General features: G+C 45.4%; 1 protein-coding gene across 2 annotated transcripts in view; it reads right to left on the bottom strand.

The window, feature by feature from the left end:
• The window catches only part of Slc23a2 (solute carrier family 23 member 2), a 119,328-nt gene extending 100,348 nt beyond the window's left edge, over positions 1-18,980 (bottom strand). Inside the window, exons 1-2 of one of the 2 annotated variants that reach the window (XM_048348841.1) lie at positions 18,925-18,953; positions 17,929-17,981 (exon numbers count right to left, since the gene is read on the bottom strand). The gene's annotated coding sequence lies outside the window, so the exon portion shown is untranslated. Of the gene's footprint in view, positions 1-17,928; positions 17,982-18,924 lie in introns of both variants that reach the window. The other variant, XM_048348842.1, reaches the window with a different exon arrangement.
• Positions 18,981-21,737: the final 2,757 nt, after the last annotated feature.

Here is a 21,737-nt window from a genome sequence, read left to right as displayed (position 1 = left end):
AAAAGCCTGGTGGTGGAAGCAGATCACACCTGTAATCCTGTCTACTCAGGAGGCTGAGAACTGAGTACTAAGGTTTAAAGCCAGCATGGGCAGGAAAGTCTAAGAGGCTCTCATCTCCAATAAACTACTCAAATAAAGCTGGAGTAGAGATGTGGTGTAGGTGGTAGAGTGCTAGCCTTGAGCAAAAGCTCAGGGAGAGTGTGTAGGCCCTGAGTTCATTCAAGCCCTAGTACCAATACACACTCACCACACACACACACACACACACACACACACACACACACACAGAGAGACTATATATAAGAACAAAGAAACCTAGTTAGCACAACTGATTCCAAAGTTCCTTTTAAAAGTAAGTCCTATTGGGCACTGGTGATTTATGCTTGCAATGAGGCTGAGTTCTAACGATCAAGGTTCAAAGCCAACCAGGGCAGGAAAGTCTCTGCGAGACTCTTACCTCCAATTAACTGCCAGAAAACAGGAAGTGGAGCTGTGTTTCAAAGTGGTAGAGCACTAGCCTTGAGCAGACAGCACCCGGGGCCCCAGTTCAAGCCCCATGACATACTACATATTTATATACATACATACCTGAAGGGTAACATCAAACAGTTAAAAGCTATTATTACCTAAACATGATGCAAAAGTCTCATGTTTTACTTTGTTATTCTACTTAGCAAAACTAAGGATTGTAAGAAAGTTCTAACAACCCAGGGAACAGTCTTTATATGTGCCCAGGAAATAAACCATCCCAGTTAGCCAAAGGTAATAGTAAAATGGAAAGCCTGTGAATGGCACTGAACATGCATTTGCTGCTGGGAATAAGAGCATCCGCTCTCTACCACCTCATTAAAAGTTCATGTTTATTGGGATAAAAATATTCAAATTAAAGTTTTATTCTCTAGCCAGGCACTGGTGGCTCACACCTTTAATCCTAGCTACTCAGGAGACTGAGATCTGAGGACCATGGTTCAAAGCCAAGTCTAGGCAGGCAAATCTGTGTCTTCTTTTTTTTTTTTTTGCCAGTCCTCGTTCTTGAACTCAAGCCTGGGCACTGTCCCTGAACTTCTTTTGCTTAAAGCTAGCACTCTACCACTTGAGCCACTGTGCCTCTTCTGGCTTTTTCTGTTTATGTGGTACTAAGAATTGAACTCAGGGCTTCATGCATGCTAGGCAAGCACTCTACCACTAGGCCATATTCCCAGCACCTCCATGAGACTCTTATCTCCAATTATCTGCCAAAAAGCAAAGTGGAGCTGTGACTCAAATGGTAGAACACTAGCCTTGAGCAAAAAAGTTCAGGGACAGCACCCAAGCACTATATTCAAGTCCCAGTACTGGCACCCCCCCAAAAAAAAAAAACCTATTTTTGTCATCTTTAAGAAAAATGTTTCTAGGGCTGGGGATATGGCCTAGTGGCGAGAGAGCTTGCCTCGTATACATGAGGCCCTGGGTTCGATTCCCCAGCACCACATATACAGAAAACGGCCAGAAGTGGCGCTGTGGCTCAAGTGGCAGAGTGCTAGCCTTGAGCAAAAAGGAAGCCAGGGACAGTGCTCAGGCCCTGAGTCCAAGGCCCAGGACTGGCCAAAAAAAAAAAAAAAAAAAAAAGAAGAAGAAAAATGTTTCCTTTGTGGTTTTAAAAGTTCAAAAATCAAGTTTTCTGGGCTGGGGATATAGCCTAGTGGCAAGAGTGCCTGCCTCGGATACATGAGGCCCTAGGTTCGATTCCCCAGCACCACATATACAGAAAACGGCCAGAAGCGGCGCTGTGGCTCAAGTGGCAGAGTGCTAGCCTTGAGCGGGAAGAAGCCAGGGACAGTGCTCAGGCCCTGAGTCCAAGGCCCAGGACTGGCCAAAAAAAAAAAAAAAAAATCCAGTTTTCTAATTTGAAAATTAAATCCAAGAAAAATTATTTTCTTTTTTTTTTTTTTTTTTGCCAGTCCTGGGGCTTGGACTCAGGGCCTGAGCACTGTCCCTGGCTTCTTTTTGCTCAAGGCTAGCACTCTGCCACTTGAGCCACAGCGCCACTTCTGGCCGTTTTCTGTATATGTGGTGCTGGGGAATTGAACCCAGGGCCTCATGTAGACGAGACAAGCACTCTTGCCACTAGGCCATACCTCCAGCCCAAGAAAAATGATTTTCAAATACAACTATGGGGGCTGAGAATATAGCTTAGCAGTAGAGTGTTTGCCTTGCATGCATGAAGACCTGGGTTCGATTCCTCAGTACCACATAAACAGAAAAAGCCAGAAGTGGCACTGTGGCTCAAGTGGTAGAGTGCTAGACTTGAGCAAAAAGAAGCCAGGGCCAGTGCTCAGGTCCTGAGTCCAAGCCCCAGGACTGGCAAAACAAAACAAAACAAATACAACTTTGGACTGGAGGCCTTGGTCAAGTGATAGTGTCTTCCCTGAGGAAGTACACAAAACTTATTTCTTCAATATGTCACACAAAATAAAATTTCAAAAACAAAAATGGCAAACTATAATTCTTACTAAAGTACTAATAACCTTGATAGAAAAACAAGTGTTCACAATAGCAAGTTGTAAAAACAGCCCACATGCCCTATAATAGATGAGTGGATCCAAAAAAATGTGGTGCCTATACACCATGGAATTTTATAGCCATTAGAAAAAATAAGATTATGTCATTTGCAAGGAAATAGATGAACCTAGAACAAATCATGTTAAATGAGGTAGGCCAAGCGCAGAGACACAAACAGTGCATGCTTTCTCTTCTATGCAGAAGCTAGGTCTAAAATACCAGGACCTAACAAACTATACACAGGTCTCTAGGCGCTCTCACACAATGAGATCAAAGGAAGATACTCTTGGGCTGGGGATATAGCCTAGTGGCAAGAGTGCCTGCCTCGGATACACGAGGCCCTAGGTTCGATTCCCCAGCACCACATAAACAGAAAACGGCCAGAAGCGGCGCTGTGGCTCAGGTGGCGGAGTGCTAGCCTTGAGCGGGAAGAAGCCAGGGACAGTGCTCAGGCCCTGAGTCCAAGGCCCAGGACTGGCCAAAAAAAAAAAAAAAAAAAAAAAAAACAAAGGAAGATACTCTTAGGAGAGGAACAGAAAGACACAGTATCTTTTTTTTTTTTTTTTTTTTTTTTTTTGCCCGTCCTGGTGCTTGGACTCAGGGCCTGAGCACTGTCCCTGGCTTCTTTTTTTTTTTTTTTTAGCTCAAGGCTAGCACTCTGCCACTTGAGCCACAGCGCCACTTCTGGTCATTTCCTGTATATGTGGTGCTGGGGAATTGAACCCAGGGCTTCATGTATATGAGGCAAGCACTCCTGCCACTAGGCCATATTCCCAAGCCCGAAAGACACAATATCTATGTGCAATCTGATCATACAAAATAATATTTATCAAAATGAACTCTAGGAAGTGAAAACAAGAGTTTTTTATTATTTCTGTTTTGTGTGTCTGGAAGTGTAAGAGAAGGCACAGAAATGGAGGGACAAAGGGTAAGTAAATGTAGCAATGGTACTCACTGGACACTATGTTGTATATGAACTATACAACTTATGGGTGGGGATGGGAGGGAAAAACTGGGAGAAAGTGAAGGAAGCATTGTTCAAAAAGAAATATATGCTTTACCTGACTTATGTGGCTGTAACCCCTGTGTATATCATCCTTATAACAATAACAGATTTAAAAAGTAAATTAGAATCTTCATTGTCCCAAAAGAAATGTACTCTTTACCTTATGTAACTGTAGCCCCTCTGTACATCACCTTTATAATAACAATAAAAAAATTGTTAAAGAAAAAATGAGTATTATAAATCACCACAGGAAAAAAAGAAAAATGCGGGTAAAAAACTTGGGGAAAAATACACTGAACAACAAGATGAAGACAAAATGATGATTAAAAATTATTCATGCTTGCTAGTTATCAAAGAAAAGCAAAATGGGGCTGGGGATATGGCCTAGTGGCGAGAGAGCTTGCCTCGTATACATGAGGCCATGGGTTCAATTCCCCAGCACCACATATACAGAAAACGGCCAGAAGTGGCGCTGTGGCTCAAGTGGCAGAGTGCTAGCCTTGAGCAAAAAGGAAGCCAGGGACAGTGCTCAGGCCCTGAATCCAAGGCCCAGGACTGGCTAAAAAAAAAAAAAAAGCAAAGCAAAATGAACATGGTGATTCCATTCGTTACCCAAATAGGAAAAAAATAAAAAGAAAGAAGGAAGGAAGAAAGGAAGAAGGGAGTTTAAATATAGCACTTATGTCTACTACATTAACCTGGGTACAAGAGGTATCAGTTGGTATGTTATGCATACATAAGAACTCGAAAATTTCAAATTATACCCCTTTCAAAAGCTTAAAGAAATAACTCAAAAAACACACATGGGGGGGGGGATATGGCCTAGTGGCAAGAGTGCTTGCCTCGTATACATGAGGCCCTGGGTTCAATTCCTCAGCACCACATATACACATATACACAGTGGCGCTGTGGCTCAAATGGCAGAGTGCTAGCCTTGAGCAAAAAGAAGCCAGGGACAGTGCTCAGACCCTGAGTCCAAGCCCCAGAACTGGCCAAACACACACACACACACACACACACACACACACACACACACACCAACCAGCTGGGAATAAGGCCCAGTGGTAAAGTGCTTGCCTCATACACATGAATCCCTGGGTTCGATTCCTTAGCACCACCTATATAGAAAAGGCCGGAAGTGGCACTGTGGCTCAAGTGGTAGAGTGCTAGCTGTGAGCAAAAAGAAGCCAGGGACAATGCTCAGGCCCTGAGTTCAAGCCCCAGGACTGGCAAAAAACAAAACAGAACAAAAAACACACATAGATTTCTGTACACAACTAATCAGCAGTGCATTATGTTCATCACACCCAAACTATAAAGGCTCAAGTTAAAGATCTAACAATGTAAGAATGTCCAGCAAAAAAGGATGTGCTCAGCACAAATGAGCTGTTAAATACTAAGTTTAAGGAAATAGTTAACAACTTAGTTGCATTTCTAAGACTCACTGCTGTTTAAAAGAGGTTAGATAAGTACAAAAGCTTGTGTGTGATCTCTATTTGGAAACAAACCACTAAGTATACAAATATGTACAAATATATTCATACACATATACAGGAATTTTGCTTTCAAACATAACCAGAAAAAGAGCACCAGGTAAATAAAATAAGACTACTTTATTTCACCACAATTCTAGTTTGTTGTTGCTTTTTGGTGCCAATACTAGGGCTTGAATTCAGGGCCTTGAGCTCTTGCTTGGTTTTTTCCCCTCAAGATTGGCACTCTACCACTTGGGCCACACCCTTACTTCTCAGTATACTGCTGGTCAGTTAAGAGTTTTTCAGACTTACCTGCCCAGGCCAAATTAAAACTGATCCTCAAATCTATGCCTCCTGAGTTGCTAGGATTACAGGTGTGAGCCACTGGTGCCCAGCAATCCAAATATTTCTTGGTATCTACAAGACAGGATACTAGTCCTTGTTTCAGAAACTTTCCCAGTAATTCTTGTCATATTCCCATCAACCACCTCAAGTATTCCAACAGTAATTCTAACCCATAGCTTCAGTGTTTTCTAAATGACAAATACTAAAAATAGACATGAGTTTCCTGCATATTTTTCTCAATCTATTTCCGATTTAAAAGAAAAAAAAAAAACACAAAACTTCCTGAGAAATAACCCTCATCAGGGACTCAGCACTATCTCCACTCAAAATGTAGTCCAGGGACACAATCTACAGACACATTGGAAAGTCAACTTTAAAACCATTTCATTTCTCAGAAGAGCAACATCAGGGATCAAATCACATTAAATTAAGACATACTGCGCAAACAGGGAGAATGATTCCGTCACCCAAGAGATACCGGAAGATCTATAGTTAGTAATGTGCGCATTTCCATCAGTTCATATCTGCTCACAACTATGCAAAGGCTTTTAATCTTTTTAAGTCTTTGTAATATCTACTTTTTTTCAGTTCATTTTGGATAATAGTGTTCAACCCTGACTACACAAAAATTTCCTGGAAGATTTAAAACTCCAATACTCAAGCTGAATGAACTCTTGATGAGTTGTACTGCCGTATCATGAAAATTTTCAGTTACAAGGATTAAATGCCAGACATCAGTAGCTCATGCCTATAATCCTAGCTGCTCAGGAGACTGAGATCTGAGGATCAAGGTTTGAAGCAAGCCCAGAAGGAAAGTCTGTGAGACTCTTACGTCTAATTAACCACCAAAAAGCTGGGAGTGGAGTTGTGTTTCAAGTGGTAAGCAAAAAAGCTAAGGGGCAGCTAAGGGGCCCTGAGTTCAAGCCCTAGGACCAGTACCACCAAAAAAAAAAAAAAAAAAGAGGAATTTAATTTTTTATCAAAATGTAAATCCTTGGTACTTCAAACCACAGCAGCAGGTAAGTGAAATGACAACCCACAGCAAGGCAAAAAAACAAAACACTGTCAAGTAACATATCACACAAGGCGTTCATATGAAGAACAAAAGAACTAAGCACTGAATTGTAATAGGAATGAACAAAAGAAAACAGACATTGTTCCAAAGACATCATCCAAATGGCCAATAAGCACATGAAAAGGAGCTCCTGTGGTCCTTTGGGAAATGCAACTCCAAACCCTGGCACTCCCTGCAGGACAACCACAAACAGGAAGACAAGAACAAAATGGAGGGGATATGGAGAAAGACTTCCATTGCCAGTGCAACCCCCTCTGGAAAGCAGTATGAAGTATGGAATCACCATACAAGCCACTAATTCCACTACAAGGTATTTACCAAGGAACATTTAAAAACACCACCATCTACACATGCGCATTATTTATAATGGCCAAAATGTGAAAATACCCCAAATGTCTAGTAATTCAAGAATGAATACACACAAATGTGGTTGAATCTGAATAGCAGTAAGTAATAAAGAAGTGCTGACATATGCTGATAACCCTGCAGGTGGCACACCCTGAATCCTAGCACTCTAGAAGCTAAGGCCAGAGGATCCAGAGTTCCAGGCCACCTGGCCACATCGTGAGATCCTGTTTCAAAAAAACAAAAGATGATGAGCAGAATTAAGGGAGAGAAGAACAGTGGGAGGGAAGGGAAAAGAACAGTCAATCACAAAAGACCAATTCCTTTATGGACAAGATGCAAGCCAGAAGCACCCTGCCCACCAGTCATAAAGACCAGAAGCAAGGACATCAAGTATCCAGCATATAGTCTACACCCAGCACCCTATCATGTAGGCTCAGTCTTACCTTTCTAGGGGTCCCAATATTGCTTGCCAAGGTTCCTACAGAGAGGCACATGTTATTAATCCCATTCACATTCAACTTAGGTGATGAGGGGCCTCAACTCTGTAAGATTTATAGACATAGCAAAGAGGACCCAGTTACATGGGTCACCAAGATTCACCAGGTACTCATGAGACGCCTAAAGGCAGGGAAGTCTGACTATCAGCTGTTTGGACAAAAACCTGTGAAGAGAATCAATGAGTAAAAGAGACCTAGAGAAAGCCAGTCTCTTTCATGGGATGAATTTCCTTGTAGGTAGGACCTTAGACCTAGACTGAGATAGAAGAGACAATTAAGACAAAGGACAAGAAGCTACTTTGGAGAAGACTTATCCGAAATGAAACAACAAACATCATTGATTTGTTCAGAATTGGCAATCCATTGGGAAGGACTGTGTAGATTAGAAGTTGCCAGGAGTGGAAGTGCGGTTCAAGTGGTAAGAGCAGCAGCCTTGAGTGAAAAAGCCAAATGAGAACATAAGGCCAGTGTTGGCAGGGAAGAAAAAGAAAAAAACAAAACAAAAAAACAGATAAAGGTTTCCTGGGGCTACTTCTGCTAAATGACTGCTAACTGACACAAAGGTTTCTTTTTAGAATAGTAAAATTGGCTGAAATTAGGTACTAGTGGTTATAAAATCCAGTGAATATAATAAAAGCAACTCAAGTGTATCTTTTAAAAGGGTAAATTTTATGGTGTGTATATTCTCTCTACAGAGCTTTATAGTGTCATCCTGAAATGTCAGGAGCCCCTCCCTGCCTTTGCATGGGCTACAGAGCATGAATAAATAACCTTTCTAACTCAATGGCCTGACTCCAGGCCCTGTATTTATTTATAACCAGATCACAAAATCAATTTAGGTTATCAGAATCAGGAAGTACGCTTTTGTGAAATAGGAAAAGAAAAATTCAGAATACAGAATACACACCACACACACACACACACATACACACGCACGCACACACGCACAGAGAGAAAGAGAGAGAGATACATCAAGATATGTATATCTCTGGATGAAAAAGTGGGTCAGTCAAAACAAAGTCTGGAAAATCTATTTTAGGAGTTGATGGACACCTCAAGAAATAAAACAGTAAGTGTGATATCTCAGAGCCAAAAACAGAAATTGAAAAGAAGTAGAAGGTATTCTGGCCCATCACCCTAAGTAAACACCAAAATAAACCCCAGAAAAAGTGAGCTTGACCTTGCATCTGTTCTGATGGGTCACATGTAGTAATAAAAGATTCCATACCCAGTGTATCTCCTAGGCTTCAGCCAAGGGCTCAGCCAAGCTTCCTGTTAGTGGCTTTTGTGGGGGAGGCTGCACCAATTCTCAGAGGAAGCTCAGGAGCAATGAGAACAAACAACCAATACACCCAGCAACCACTGGACAGCTGTGGGGGAATGCAGGCCCCAGGATGGGTAGCCTGGAAAGCCTGGTGTCAAGAGGTTGAAAATCAGAGGACTGGGAATATGGCCTAGTGGCAAGAGTACTTGCCTTGTATACATGAAGCCCTGGGTTCAATTCCTTAGCACCACATATATAAAAAAGGCCAAAAGTGGCACTGTGGCTCAAGTGGCATAGTGCTAGCCTTGAGTAAAAAGAACCCAGGTACAGTGCTCAGGCCCTGAGTCCAAGTCCCAGGACTGGCCAAAATAAAAAAAGAAGGTTGGAAATCAGAGAAAACCTCACCAGGAGCCAGGTGGGCTAGCCTAGGAGACAAGGCTAGCATCAAAGAATAAAGGAAGAGAAACCAGAGCCCACAAGGCTTCCAAGGACAGAAATATTCTCAAAGAAGCTGACACAGAAGAGGCAAACAGCTACACAATCCAGCAGCATGAGCCAAAAAAGAGAAGCCCCTGGATATCCTGAACATAGATAGATCTCACCTATCTCCTCCCTGTGACAAATCTGCAGTCATGCTAAAATCATAGGGAAACAGAAGTAGTGCAGTTAACAGGAACAGATTCTACCAAGGGTTCCAACAAAGTGATAGTTTGTTCATTCCAAAGAAGTGTTCCATTTGCTCATTTAAAAACAAACAAGCGGGGGGGGGGGGGGGGCTGGGAATATGGCCTGGTAGAATGCTCGCCTCATATACAAGAAGCCTTGGGTTCAATTCCTCAGCACCATATATATAGAAAAAGCCAGAAGTGGTGCTATGGTGCAAGTGGTAGAGTGATAGCCTTGAGCAAAAGGAAGCCAGGGACAGTGCTCAGACACTGAGTTCAAGGCCCAGGACTGACAAAAATAAATAAATAAAATGAATGAATGTAAACAGACCAATCCATACCATTCCTCAGCATCTACCCAAAACATCACAAGCCAGGATATCATAAAGACACTTGTACTTTCCATGTTGCTGCACTCTTTGCAATAGCCAACTTATGGAAACACCCAGATGCCCTACAATAGATGAGTGGATCCCCCCAAAATGGTGCCCATACACAATGAAATTTTACACAGACATTAGAAAGAGTATTTTATCACTTGCAGGGAAATGGATGGGCCTAGAACAAATCATGTGAAGTAAGATAAGCCAATCTCAGAGACACAAACAGTCCATGTTTTCTCTTATATGCAGAAGCTAGAACTAAAATACACTGGGACATGATAAATTATACAGGACGCTAGGCATTCACACATAGTGAGACTAAAAGAGAATATTCACAGGATAGAAATAAAAAGGTACAACGCCTATGTGGATCTGGTCATGTAAAATACTACTTATCAAAATGAACTCCAGGAAATGAAAACAGGAGGGGTTTTTATATGTGTGTGGCTGTTTGTTTTCTTTTTTGTTTTTGTCTTATTTGTTAATCTGCCTTTAGGAGGGAAAAAGGGAGGCACAGAAATAGAGGGACAAAGAGTAAACAAATCCAGCAGTGGTATCCACTAAACACTATGATTTAAAAGGAATTACGCTACTTGTGAGTGGGTATAAGAGGGAAAAACTGGGAGAGAGCAAAGGAAGGGGTGATACTATCCAAAAAGAAATACATTCTGGGAAATGAGAATATGGCCTAGTAGTAGAGTCATTGCCTCCCATACATGAAGCCCTGGGTTCGATTCCTCTGTACCAACATATAGAAAAAGCCAGAAGTGGCGCTGTGGCTCAACAGGTAGAGTGCTAGCCTTGAGCAAAAAGAAGCCAGAGCCAGTGCTTAGGCCCTGAGTCCAAGCCCCAGGACTAGCAAAAAAAAACATGTACCCTTTACCTGACTTATATAACTGTAACCCCTCTGTACATCACCTTTATATAATAATAATGTTTAAATGAAATTAAAGTAAGAAATAAAGACAATGTCTAGGGCTGGGATTACAGCTCAAGGTTAGATGCTTTGATGCCTTGGGTTGGGCATTTAAGCACAGAAAAATTTAAAAATCTACAATATTTCCTTCCAATAAAATCAGGACCAACCACTATGGATCCCATTTTAATCCATTCTACAAGGACTTGACAATGCACAGAGAAAGAGAAGGAGGAAAGCTTCAAGCTGCTCACTCAGATGAAACCTAAGAGAATCAACAGAAAAATAAGTCAGGTTGTACTGCAGACCATTTCATCTTTTTTTTTTTTTTTTAAACAAATACACAGAAGGACTTCATTCCCAAGGCTTCTTGCTTCTAAGAGTGAACAGACGGTGGGAGAAAACACTATTTTCTAAACTTGGGCTGTTAAAAAAAAAAATCTTTCATGCACAAAATTCCATGGCAAATTTAGAGGCCACATTTCTCCCCCCAACATTGGGATCAAACCAGAGCCTTGCACACGTGAGGTACGTGTTCCTCCACTCAGCTACAAGCCCAGCCCAAAGCTCCATCTGTGTGTGTGTGTGTGTATGTGTGTGCACAAGGGTGCGTGCACGCCCATCCTGGGGATTGAGCTCAGAGCCTGATATTGTCCCTAAACTTTTGCATTCATGACTAATGTTCTACCACTTGAGCCACAGCTCCATTCCCAGCTTTTTTGGTGGTTAACCTGAGATAAGAGTCTCAAGGATTTTCTTGGTTAGGCTGGCTATGACCTGATATCCTCAGATCTCAGCCTACTGAGTAACTAAGATTACAGGTATGAACCAATGGCCTAGGCAACATCTTGAAGTCACAAAACAATGGAAGAAGCCAGACAGCTGGCATAAACTTGAGCACAACTATAGTCCCAGAACTCTGGAGGCTAAAGCAGAAGGATCACATGTAACACAGTAAGACATAGTCCTGTGAAACAGAACTTAGAAAAGTCTGAAAGCTCAGGATACTGGTGGCTCGTGTCTATATCCCTAGCTGCTCAAGAGGCTGAGAGCTGAGGATCATGGTTTGAAGCAAGACCAGGCAAGAAAGTCCATGAGACTCATCTCCAATTAAACACACACACACACACACACACACAAAAAAAAAAATAAAAAAATAAAAACAGAAGCAGAACTATGGCTCAAGTGGTAGAAAGCTACTCAAGCAAAAAAGCTCAGGTACAATGACTGGCATTAAAAAAAAAAAAAAAAGGCAAAAAGTGCTTAAGCCTTGCAGGTTATACGGTCTCCTGAATATGTATGGCTATGTTACAAAAACACAGATCAAATCAGTAACCTTATCACTCAGCAACTTACTAGAAGTGGGAATTTCTGGGTCCTACCTGACCTTTCTGAATGAGAAACTAAATTATAAGACCCACCAAGTCAGACAAGTAATCAAGCCCCAGGCAGGTGATCTGCCTTTGGGGATAAGGAAGGCTTTTAGCCAGAGGTGCAGAGGAGACAAGGAAGCCAAGCCAGACTTGTGGCTGCAATCATAGCTTAAGAATTATAGGAAACATTCCCTGTGCGTTCAAATCCAAAGCAGAGTGAAGACAGTCCCAGAGCCATGAAATCAAGGCCTACAATGAAATGGTGATCCACAAAAAGCTTATTCAAACTTAATTACGCGAATGTAGCTGGTGGGAAGTTTTATTTACTTGAGCAAAAACACGCCTGCCAGTATTGTGAAGCTGGGTGTAGAAGAGTCATGGAAGAATCCTCCAGAGAAATAAGTGAGTTACTAATGAAAGGAGTACCAGCTGGGGTGCACAAAGGAAAACACCCTAGCCACAAATGAACTCCGGAGCGAAGGAAGCAAGAAGAGTCCTGTTGCACCTCTTGCCAGTGTATCTTCTTCTACCCCGCTTTGGAGTTTCCTAAAAATGCACATTTGAACAAGCCACCTCTTCTGGGAATCTGCTGGACTGCCCACCGGAATGCAGTGGCATGGGCCCTTTCGGCCTCACCATGTCACATTCTGAGCTTCTCTCCCACTGTCCCAATCCAGTTATAACCCCCACAGGACTTCCCACCTTCACCCTTTGCTGATATTCATACATGTTGCTCCCATCTTTCCAGCCCAACCTTACCTTTTTTTTTTGGTCAGTGGTGGGGCTTGAGCTCTGGCCTGGGTGCTGTCCCTGAGCTCTTCAGCTCAAGGCTAGCACTCTACCACTTGAACCACAGCACCACTTCCAGTTTTTGAGTAATTAGAGATCAGAGTCTCACAGGGACTTTTCTACCTGGACTAGCTTTGAGTCTTGATCCTTAGATCTCAGCCTCCTGAGAAGCTAGGATTACAGGCAAGAGCCACAAGTACCTGGCCCAACCTTATCTTTTATCCCAAGTTGGTGGAGAGCTTCCTGGAACACAGAAGCATGGTATGATTAGAGTCTAACTTTGAGGTTGGCAATGACTAGCCTAGTGAGTCCTTACTCTATCTACTGCTCACTGACACAAAAGACCTTGGAAGGAGCCCCAAACCTCCAGTCTTTAGCATTCTAGCTGTAAAATGGGGAGAGTTAATTAATACCCATCCCACTGGGGGTTACTATGATTCAACTAAGTGCTGGGTAAATCACCAGGCACCAACAGCCACTGGCTTTTCTGCTCTTCTATTTCAACAGGAACTCAGAAACCCAGATACGACCTGGAAATGGTCCACCACCAATAAGGTCCAAAGGAATGTTAGGAGCAGAATTCAAGATCCAGTTATGATTGGAGCTCCAGTTCCTTGGATAAGATGCAGACTAGAAACACCCTGCCTGCCACATATAATCTATACCCAGCACCAGCACCATTTCATTGACCCTATCATATGAGCTCACTGTCTTACCTTTCTACCAGCCCCAGTATTGTTTGCCATGGTTCCCATAAGGAGGTGCATCTTATTAATCCAATTCCCATTCAACTTAGGTGATGGAGGACACACACACACACACACACACACACACACACACACACACACAGAGGAAGCCAGATAGAACAGTGACCTTTACCAGTACTTATGAAATGCCAAAGGCAATGGACACTAAGTCTGGCTATCAGATGCTTTGGACAAAACCTATGGAGAGAACTTGTGAGTGGAGAGGCAGCTTTCCTGACCACAGACTAGAGAGAGCCTTAGTTAGGAAATGGAGTCAATTTTCTAATAGGACCTTAGAGCTGTACCTCAAAGACTTGTTTCCTAGAAGACTTACATTTCTAGTGAGGTTAAAATAAGCATGATTTCCCACTGGAGTATATCAAGTTGTCATCACAACTTCACATACCCTGAACTTGCTCCTAGGCAGCTAATGGTCACTTGCTTCTGACTGGTCCATCAGGAAATCTCAGTCCTACCTCAGAATCCGGCCACTTCTCACATCTCTGTAGTCAATACCCTGACTGACAATGCCATCCTCAACCCTACCCTGCCTCCCATCTATCCTCATACAGCAATGGTCCAAGTTAAAAGCTACAGCAGGGCTGGAGTGTAGCTCAGTGGTGGACCACAAGCTTAGTATGTCAAAGCTCTGGATCCAATCTCCAGCACCAAGAGAAAAAAAAGGGGGGTAGGGGTGGGGGGTGAGAGACAGAGACAAAGAGTTGACCCTGAGGAAAAGCCAAGTGAATACTCAATGCATACCAGTCAGGCAGAGAGCCATCACCAGAAACCAAATAGGCCAGAACCTTGACCTTGGACTTCCAGCCTCCTAAACCAAGAGAAATTAGTTTCAGGGTTTTAGCCTCCCAATCTGTGGAATTTTGTTATGCAGCCTGCAAAGATGAATATATCTTCCCAGCCTCAGGAAGTTTCAGCTCCCAGCCAGGGCCCAACACATTCTTGGGAGGTCTTACTACCTACCTCCCCTCCATTTGGGCAACCAATCTCCCTGCAGAATCTGACCACCAATATACTCTCCTGACCCAGTAGAAACTCACAGTATTAAATGTGTAAAAGGCTGCGAGGGTAGCCTAGTACTAGCTAGCTTGCAATGGGAGAAGCAGAGGCAAGAGGATGGCTTGTTCCCAGGAGTTTGCCACCTATCTGGGCAAGGAAGCAAGGAAAACTATCAAAATAAATAAATGACTAGGTAAGGTGGTAAAGCTCTGGGGGGAAGGGAAAGGATTCTGCATTTGAGATAAGCCTGGGGCAAAGTCAGTGAGGGATATCTCAAAAAGAGAATAAAAAACTAAAGGGATTGAGGGTGTGACCCAAATAGCAAGCTAGAGACCTCAGGTTCAATACTGAGAACCAAAAGAGATGAAAATACAAAATGTAAAGTTATGCCTTCCTCACCCCCTCTAGGCCCATTCTTTCTAAGACACCCACCCTATTGCCCCAGGCTCATAGTGTGGGGGGGGGGGGGGACCTCAGATATTTGCAAACCTGCTTCCATATCCCTGGAGGGCAATTCACCTAGGCCCAGCTGTAAACAGTCCTTTGCACCCAAGGAAAAGCCACCAACTTCCCAGACCTAGAGGAGCTTTCAATAACCTCTGCCTCCTTGCTCAGACCCCATAAAGGCCTGGTCCCAAATTCACCCCCTCCACCGAGGGAAAGTCTATGCCCCTTGCTGTTCCTCAATAAACAGTCCTCACCAGTTGGTGATCTAGTCCGACCTATTCCTTTTCTGTTCTCCATTTTTCTAACAACTGATACCTACAATCCAAGTTACTCTGGAGGCTAACATCTGAGAATCATAGTTTGAAGCCAGCTCAGGCAGGAAAGTCTGGGAGACTCGGTGTGGTTTTTGTCAGTTGTGGGGCTAGAACTCAGGACCTGGGCACTGTCCTTGAGCATTTTTGCTCAAGGTTAGTGCTCCACAACCCTGAGCCAAGGGCGCACTTCTCTGGTGGTTAACTGGAAGTAAGAGTCTCACAGACTTTCCTGCCCAAGCTGGCTTTGATCCTAGATCCTCCATCTCAGCTTTCTGAGTAGCTAGTATTATTACAGGTGTGAGCCACCAGTGCCAGGAGACTCATACCTACAATTAACTAGCAAAAAGTTGCAAGAGCTGTGACTCAAGTGGTAGAGCATTAGAATACAGCAAAAAAAAACTGACAGTGCCCAGACCAGAGTTCAAGCCCCAGGACTTGCACAAAGTACATAAATAGATTAATAGATTAGATAAGATAGGTAGGCAGATAGACTGACAGACTTCAAAAGGCTCAAGAAAGTTACAGACTGAAAGTGGATCTCAATTACAGAAGGGCCACAACCCAGATTCTAGATTCTTCTCATTCCCCATGTATGCATAAAGCTAAAAAAATTACTGGGCCCATCATATGATGACATGTATGTTTCTGGTCAGCTGCCTCTAGCCCCTAGGCTTGTATTGATAATTTTGTAAGGCCCATGAACAAAGGCAGAAGTAAGGTCTCCCACCCCTAACCTAGACAAAATAACAGACTAAAGACAGCAAAGCCAAAGAGAAAATGAGAAGATTGACTCAGGGTGCATAAAGGGCTTGTTTAAACCCTGAGGCAGTAATGCACAGCTTAGCCTGAAGCAGAAAAGAAAGAATAAAAGCAAACCTAGAGTCTTAGCCTTCAGCAGAGAAAGACTGGGAGAACAGCAGGATGTAAAGATGAATTAATGGGGTTATTGGACTAGGGAACTTTTATAAGCAAGGTCAGGAAAACAGGCCAAGGGAAGGCAGTTATGAGGTTTAAATTTGAAAACCCTAAGAACTTTAAATAAAAATAAGGTTTTCAAAAGCTTCCATTAACAGGTACAAAGCACCAGTATAATTGCTAATTATTACTTCAGCACTTTTAATGAGAAAGTTCACCAAAATGATAAAGTTTCTTAACCTCCTACTGGTACCAGATATAGATTCCCCAGATGGAGCCCATGTTTGTCTTTTAAGACACCCAAGATCATGCAAAAAATTGACTTGATATTTCCAACAATCAACAAATCAGACTTTAGGCTCCAAGAGTACAAAAAAAAAAAAAAAGCCAAGGTTTTAATCAAGAATGACCTGGTTTTGGTTTTTTTTCTAATAGGGGAGGTGACCTGGGCACCAGTGGCTCACACCTGTAATCCTAGTTACTCAGGAGACTGATATCTGAGGATGGTAGTTCAAAACCCAGGCAGTAAAGTCTATGAGACTCTTATCTCCAATTTGCCACCAGAAAACGGGAAGTGGCACTGTGGCTCAAGTGGCAGAGCGCTAGCCTTGAGCTGAAGAGCTCAGGGACAGTGCCCAGGTCCAGAGTTCAAGGCCAATGACTGACACCCCCCCCCCCAAAGAAAGTGAGGGAGGGAAGAGTAAGTGGATGGATGGAAGAAGATACATGACTAGATGGGAAACATTTCTGCAGTGCTTCACAACAAGACAAGCATCGAGGTAAGAAAACTAGCAAAACCTTCTATAAAATTTTTGCCAGGTACTTTCATAAACCTTTTTTACACTGTTTTGGAGACAGGGTCTCTCTGTAGTCCAGGGCTTCCAGTAACTTCCTAATCTTCCTACCTCTACCTATGTATAGAGTAATGAGATTACAGGCATGTGCCAACACACTTGGTTTTAAGCATCTTAATAGATGTTTAATAATCTCAGCATAACAGCAATCAGAAACAACTGCCAGCTTTGAGGACATGGCTCAAGTAGCTAGAACTGCTTACTTTAGAACAAGCACAAGGTCCTATTGAGTTCAAACCTTAGGACCCTGGGGGTAGGGGGTCTTCCATGTACCATCTTGGTGCAAAAACAGCAAAAAAAAAAAATTGTTTGAGAGGAAAAAAGAAAGTTTGGGAAATGCCTATTTTATTACGAAAATCACTTGCCACCCCAAGCAAAGCAACTAAAAGAAAAAATACTAAAAATAAAGCCAATGGCTTTCAGCAAAGTAAGTCTAGAAAGCAGACACCCGGTGCTGAGGAGGTTGGTAGCCCAGGTGTCTGGCTGGACACACCCAACATCTCCTTTTAACTAGCAGGTGAGTCACAAGGGCTTACACAGCTCAGATCCATAAGAGCCCACAAGCTATTAAATTTTGGATGCGTGCAGAGCGAGCAGTAAGCTCTGCATTCATAAGTGACCCTGTGGGAGTCAACTCTAACCCAGAATTCTGAATGTGGAGGCTTGAAGGAGCCCTGGATAAATCTCCCCAGAGTCAAACACCTTCTGGGCAGCTGGCAGTCACGTGCAAAGGTGAAAAGGTAAGTGCAGAAGACTGGAACAGGTGAGGCTGGGCGCCCAACAGCACTCAAATGCAAAATCATAAAAACAGAAAGGCGACTGCCAACCCCGGATTCCAGCCTTCTTGCTTTAGCGAGGAGGAAACTGGCTAAGTGGGGTCACATGGTCAATCCATGACAGCTAACGCCAGACTGTCCCCAGACTTGGGTCCCACGTCCTCCTGGCCTTCCCTGCTTACGCATGACCCAAATGTCAGCAGGGACGGCATCTTCCGTCTCCTTTCTCCCAGCACTGCAAAAAACACTAACAACCACCGCAAAAGCCCCACCACCCCCGACCCCAGAAAGCCCGACCGGGTAACTTCCCTCCACCTGTGCTTGCCCTCATTTACCCTTTGCCGAAAGTCAATTTCCCATCAGTCATGCTTAAGATCTCCTAGTCCGTAAGCCGAGTTCCTATCGGCTACCCATCCAAGGGGGGTTACTCGGAGCCGAAGGACGGAGGAAATTCCGCGCCCTTAAAGTACTACACTCAAAACGTCCATGTCTCCACCCAGAAAGGTGCCAACCACGGAGGAGGGAGCCCAGGACTCCTGAGGGGCAGACCAGAGAGAATGGCCCAGATGTCGAAGCAGATGCTTCTAAAAATTACTTGTCGTAGCAGTCATGGGAGGGCAGGAAGCAAGCATGTAAATGGCACCCTCGTGCCCCCCCCCCCCCACACACACACCGTCACACCACCATTGCCCCTTTGCCTGGCTCTCAATTCCGGGGGGCGCAGGGATGATGCCAGCGCGCACCACCTGGAGAGAAGCGAGGGGACCGAACCCGGGACAGGCGGACGCAGCACGGGGGCGAAGGGTGGAGGCGGGGGCGGCCCGCGGGTCTCGGTTCTGGGGGAACCCCACTTGTCTCCCCGGAGCGCGCGGCGGCTCCCACGCCGGGCAGAGGTGAGCGCCCGGGGGGGGGCCCCCGACCAGGCCTGCCGGGGAAGCAAGGGACTGGAGACGATGGGCATCTCGGGCCGCAGGACAGGGGTGACCCGCGGACACAGGGCCTCGGGAGCCCCGTGGTGTGGAAGGGCGCAGGCCGCGCCGCGGGGTCGGTGACAGCGCGCGAGGGGACCGTGCCAGGCCGGCCTCGTGGGCGCGGCGGGCAACTGGCGACCCGGCCGGCAGGTGCGAGCCTCGGGCTGGACGGGAGGCGTGGGGGGACGCGGCGGGTCCGCTTCTCACCTGGCCGCAGCTCACCGGGCTCCCGTCCTGTCTCCGCGCCTCGGCGCCGCAGTGCCCGCCGTGGCCGCTGCCGCTGCCGCTGCCGCCGCCTCCGGTCCCCGCGTCAGCCGCCTGCAAAATGGCGCCGCGGAGGGGCGGGCCGGGGGCGGGGAGCCGCGGAGCTGCCCGCCCCCACGCCGGCCCGGGACCCACCTCCCTCCCCGCCCCCGACCCCCGCCCTCCCGCCCTCCCGGCCCCCAGCCGGGATCACGCCGCGGAGCATCCCCGGGGCGGGCCTCGCCCCCACCCCCCGCGGTCCCCTTCCTGTTCTTTTCATTCCCCGACCCGGTGACGGAAAGCCTGCCCCGCGTTCTCCACCCTTCGCGTCACACCTGCTCCGGGGACCCACCTGGGGCGCACGGCGCTCGCCTGGAGTCTCCCCTCCGGATCCCTCCCCCGCCTCCCGGGCTGCACGCGGCTGGACCCGGAGCCCTGCCATCGCTGCCGGCTGGTGTCCAGCAGTGGGCGGTGCGCGGGGCTCCTTGGCTTGCGTGTTTGGCACCGGTCTCACCGCTTCTCCAATGAGGCCGTGGGGTGGCTTTGGTGGCTGGAGAAGGGGGGTCTGCCTTGCTGGGTGCCCACCCGGAGGTCTGCACCTGGCATCTCAGACTGGGAATTCCCTGGAGAGAGGGTTAGGGACAACTTTGGCTGGGGGGGGGGGGGGAGTGTCGGAGTGCAGTCGGAGATTCTGCGTTTCTAAACTATACCCCCCACCCCAGGTGATGGAAGTCCAAAAGTAAGACGCTTGGGCGGCTTTGCAGACGGGCCAGGTGCAAAACCCCTTGGGCCCTCTCGGGTGCTCCCTTGCAAGCTTGCCTGCAAGGTTAGGACACTGGGCCCCACCCCCAGAGGTGCTAGAATTTGCATTCTCAACAGGTTCTGGAAGGGACTCAATGCTGATGATGTGGGAACCACTTGAGAGCCACTGCTAAAACTATCTGTGTTCATGGCTAAAATAATAGCACTTTTTTTTAGATGCCTGTCCTGGGGCTTGAACTCAGGACCTGGCGCTGTCCCTTACCCTTTTCTCTCAAGGCTAGCCATCTGCCACTTGGGCCTCAGCTCCACTTCTGACTTGTTAATGGTTATTTGACAATAGAAGTCTCATGGAGTTTCCAACCTGGGCAGGCCTCCAATCATAATCCTCAGATCTCAGCCTCCAGACCAAGTTGCTAGGATTAAAGGCATGAACCACTAGGACCAGCTAATAGCACTTTAAGCCTTTCATCTAGAAGCCACAGCTTGTTGTTCTACTAACCGAATAGTAATTTGCCACTTCCTCCAGAGCCTTAAAAGTATGGTAGACCTTGTCTGTCCTCGCATGGCATGGCTAAAAGCAGGTTATATCATTGCAATTGCCTGAGCATTTGAACTTTGGGGGACTAGCATCACACAGATCAATGGAACAGTGATTCACCAGCAACTATCACTTTGCCTCTTAATTCTTTACGGGTGAGGAATGGACGGGTAGCCCTGGACAGTATCATTAGATGGACATGAACATATTCCCAAGCCTAGAAAGAAGAAAGACAGGGAACTGGAAGTATGATTTAAGTGATAGGCTGTCAGCCTCTAGAGAAAAAGGCAAGTAAAGGTGCAAGGCTCTCAGTTTGAGCCCCAGTACTGGCATAAGAGTAAGAGAGAGGAGAGAGAGTGAGTTTGAGGCTAGTCTGACCTAAGGTCCTATCTCACAAAATATATTTTTTTAAAAAAGAAAGAATGAAAGGGCAGCAGACAATAGCTGCCATTTTGAACCCTTAATTCCTACACCCTGCATGAGAAACAGCAAGTGTTTCTCTTTTTCTTTTTTTTACTTCTCCCTACTTTAATCCTGTTGTACTAAATAAATACTAAAATAAATCCTTACTAAAAATTTCAGCTTGTGAGATAACCTGAAGTGCTTCTTATTGAAAGGATATGTCCCAGCCATCACAGGGGACCATGTGGAGATAGTCACGGACAGAAGACGAAGGTTTATAAGGAGGCTTATTAACAATATGGCAGCTGGTTTCTGCACCTTACCCAGGTAGTAGCTTCTCTGGGGCTAAAGAGGAAGTAGGTAGGTCTTAATGGTGAGTGGGAGTGGCCCATTATAGTTCTAGGGCAGGGAGTTTAGGTATGGGTTGATCTGGGGGCTAATGGGAAGAGTTGAGGACCTGAGGGGGGGAGGGGGGAATGCTAACATTCCCCCATCTGTTGTTTATTAATAACTAGGGAGGGGTACCAGGCTGGGAGTATGGGCCGAGGTTGTTTCTTCTGGAGCTAGTTCTTGCTGTGAAAGGGGGAAGTAGTAGGATCAAGAGGAATAGTTGCTTGCCCACCTAATGTCTATACCTGTCCACTTTCCATCTGGACAGGAACTTGCATTCTTGCTTTGTTATTGGCTATTTGTATATATTAGCCTCTGACTGGTTACTCCCAACCAGTCCACTACTCAGTTTCCCAAAAATAATACCCCTAAACACTCCCTTCCTGCCCCCCCCAGTCCAGTTATTCCTCTTTCCTTGTAATGAGCCACAATTGGGTTTATGCTCCAAATGGAACTTTTCTGGCTTGTGGCCAGGGTGTGTTCGCCCATGTCGTTAATGTTAACTGGCCCTGTGAACTTGTCAACCTTTTGCCTCACCTTTTCAAAAGTCTCTTTTAACAGGATAACATCACTCACCCAGGACACCACCTGGGAACTTGCCGTTCAAGGCCATCCTGTTACTACATGCAACTGGAGGCTTCATTTATACTGCCCAGCACAGATCTGGATCCTAAAGACCCCAACC

The sequence above is a fragment of the Perognathus longimembris genome, chromosome 6, assembly GCF_023159225.1.
Source record: "Perognathus longimembris pacificus isolate PPM17 chromosome 6, ASM2315922v1, whole genome shotgun sequence".
Taxonomy (NCBI): domain Eukaryota; kingdom Metazoa; phylum Chordata; class Mammalia; order Rodentia; family Heteromyidae; genus Perognathus; species Perognathus longimembris.
Note: the sequence above shows the minus strand (reverse complement) of the source record. Positions and strands in the feature narration are given on the sequence as shown.